Source organism: Monopterus albus, unplaced genomic scaffold (genome assembly GCF_001952655.1).
Source record: "Monopterus albus unplaced genomic scaffold, M_albus_1.0 scaffold126.1, whole genome shotgun sequence".
NCBI classification, from domain to species: Eukaryota; Metazoa; Chordata; class Actinopteri; order Synbranchiformes; family Synbranchidae; genus Monopterus; species Monopterus albus.
Window position 1 is genome coordinate 1,230,685 of NW_018128006.1, and position 3,544 is coordinate 1,234,228.

Here is a 3,544-nt window from a genome sequence, read left to right on the forward strand (position 1 = left end):
TTTAGTTTTTGCTGCCAAAAAGATGTTGACAGGACAGAATTAGAATCAGAGTCTGCTTTACTGGCCAGATGTGTGTTGAACACATGAGGAATTTGACTTTGGTGCAGTGGCTCTCAGTGTGCATGTACAATGTTCTTCCATAGGGGAACGAGTAAACAAGAACAATAAAAGAAAAAGAATGTGCATTAGGAAGTTAAAAAATAAAGTGCTTTTAAATATAAAATAAATATGTATACATATACACACACTTTAGATGGAAGTTTTAAGATAGATATATACAAAGGTATATTTTCAAGGTATTGTTGAAGGTGACATTGCAATGTCACAATTTTCAATCCAGAAAACGTTGCAAGGTGTTATTATGAAACTAGTATATTTTGCATTGCTGACCAATGCAGCTATTATATTAGCCTGTACATTGTGCATGGTAGGCTCTATCTCATAACATCTTCAACTGTGTTCTTATATTTAGCAATGTAAAAAAGTGTTGTTTTCAGGTGTTAATTAATGGAATGCAGAATTGTTCACTGTCTGTTTACAGAGAACTGTAAAATCCGTTATAAGGTAAAATGCCCATAAGTCTTAACAGTGAGCAAGCAGGGCCCTGAAACAGATACGCCTAAGCAGAATGCAGCTATTATTAATTAGTGTTCAGTTTAGTGCAATGCTTTTCCTGATACTACATGTCAAAATGTCTGGTGAGTTTACTAATTGATACTGATAAGCATGGATTATGTGCTAGTGTAGCACATAATCCATGCTTATTCGCTTGGCTGCCAACTAAGCCTTTCATCTGATCCTTACATTGTTCCTTTGAGTCACAGACAATATAGACACACGCTCTGGCAGTCTTCTGTAATATGAGTTTGTTTCAAGACATCTATGAATGCTTTAACACAGAATGTATGTTCCCATCATTAGTGCTGACTTTTCACACAGTTCTGTTTTTCCTTGGGTTTGAGTTTCTGCTGGCGATGACAGCAGCACACAGAGATACGCAAATGCCCACAAACAGACCCGTTCCATTCAGTAAAGATATCTGTTACAGTATGCACACAGTTGCCTCTAGCAACGTATTGTTCCTGATCAGGGCATTATAAATCCAAGGACGCACCCAGTCACATATTGTAATACCTTGGCAGAGCTTGCTGTGTGTCATTGTCACCAGTGAACACTGCATACAGTCTATCTATGAACTGTAGCCAAGATGTTTTGTGCTATCTTTCTTTCCTGGTAACAATTGAAACTGAAAGGCCTTTTCATCTCTTATGTTCTCAAGAGTCGTCACTTCTGATTTGTGTGAAGATGATGGAGAGCATTTGACAAATGAAAAAGAATGTTATTAAAAACAAACAAGTGCAATGAAGAAAGCAGCAAAATGAAACCACCTGAAAACAATTTTAACTATGTTCTGTGAATAACAAAGACACAAGGAAGTAGTTTAAAATAGGGTTAATCAAGCATACACACAAATATACACCTGCCCCTGCACCACTCTCTGTTGCTCCTCCCTCATGTTGTCACTAGTTTTCCTCTCATCCCTACCTTTTGATAGGCTTTTCTTCCCAATTTGTCACCTCTGTCATTTGTCAACCTGTCACACACTGATAGTGTGTTCTCTGTGTTGCCTGGCAACTCTGGCTTTTATTAAAGAAATGTAGCAGTATATGAGAAGATTGTACTGGACAAAAACACCAAAATCACCTGTATGCCAATAACCTTGAAAATATGTTTTTTATGTAAGTCTTCTGAATATGTAACTGGTAACATTGCTGATGTAGCCACAACTACTTTTAAGGATTAAGGTGACCTGAGCTGTGCTGTGGATGGAAAATAGATGAAAATCTCATGTGTCTATGCTTTTGAATTTCCAAAGCTGTATAATAACAAACTGGCCTCATATCATGATCCAAGATATTCATAGGCAGTTTGTTACAAAACCTTGAGTTCATGAAATGTAGCAATCTGCTGCTAACAACATTAGCATTATAGCTAATGTGGCACCTTTTAGTGCAGAGCAACCAGGAGTTTTGAAAGTGGTAAATACTGTGATGACTAATCTGTGAATATGTCATAAAACAGGTGATATTCACAATTTTTCTTATTGCGAACAAATTCCATGAAAACCCACAATGAACTGATCCAACTAAAAGGAACTTCCTGCATATCACAAGCCTGATACTGTATCTTATTCCTCTCCAGTTTGTCTAGAAATGATTTAAAAATACATTTGCAAGCTACACTACTGCACTGGGTACCCTCACCACCTTAAACATGGGAAAATAGTCACACGAACATGCACTATTTAGTCTTCAGTTGTGTTTTTAGAAATAAAAGAGCTTGAAAAATAATGATGCTCCATATGCTACATACAGCAGGACTCACTTTCAAAGAGTTTTGTCTTCAGTGGGAATAAATGGTTTTAGGACTGAGAGACTAACACATTTGGTCTTTTCATGGGATGTGTTGACAGAAACAAATGTAAAGAATGTGTTTTGTAAACTGAAAATGTATGTTTAGTGTGTTTCTCTTATATTCTCTCTTTTTCCATATCCTGAACACTGCAATGTTTAGTTGCAAAGAGCTTGTAAAAGTTCTCTCACTTTCTCACTATATGTTAAGTGTCTGCTCAGGTATAAACAGCACCACAGCCAATGATCTACAAATACACCATGGGTAAGTGTTGGTTTTAACATTAGGTGATACATTTTCCATGAGCTCAGTATACACATTTGAATTGGGGCTGATTACTTTATCCACTGTCATGTTTAGACAGTCTGGAATGCATGCTTTGCTTGTCGGGTAACAGCTGTAGAAACAACTCTGAGCCATGAGTAGACCCTGTGTAAGAGGTTCAAACTTTTAATAACACAGCAGAATGCTTTCGGAAGTATATGTGCTAAAAATGCTGCCAAGATGTGTGCAACTATTACTGTGATTCATATTAAACAAGGTTGATGGCAAGGATGTGGAAAGATTAACACGGGATAAAATTTCTATTTAATGGAAAGTTACAGTGGGCTTAATATGTTATGTACACTGCATTTTGGCTGGTTTGACTGGCTCAAGGAGGAAGATGCACACAAGGCACAAAGAATATGAATGCCTGTGTTTGAGTTATAGGTCTTTACAAAGGAGATAAACGTCAACTGAGGAAATTAAACACGTTCCCTGAGGCAAAAATGCATATGAGACAAATCAGTGTCAGCAGTATTATGGCAGAGTTTAATTAATAAACTTTTTTTCTGTCAATAAGCAGGAGTTTCAAAATAAAGGGGTGATTTGAATTAGTTTCCTGATGCGGTGCATCCGTGCTGTGGGAGGTACAACAAAACCATATGTATGTTTGTGACCGTAACTTTAAGCATATATTTTATCTGCAATTATTTTTGTTTAATAAGATAGGAACTGTATTTCTCGTAGACCAACCGGTCCCACCAGCAGACAACAACTAACTGGAAGGATAATATCAGAACTTTAGAAATAGCTTTCCTGGCTATGAGGCATTTAGTTAAAATAACATTCTTGAAGAGTTGCTTTGGCT

At 36.9% G+C, this 3,544-nt stretch overlaps 1 protein-coding gene across 1 annotated transcript in view; it reads right to left on the reverse strand.

Moving 5' to 3' along the window:
- The window catches only part of calcrl2 (calcitonin receptor-like 2), a 22,473-nt gene that overhangs the window by 10,728 nt on the left and 8,201 nt on the right, over positions 1-3,544 (reverse strand). The window lies entirely within an intron of this gene.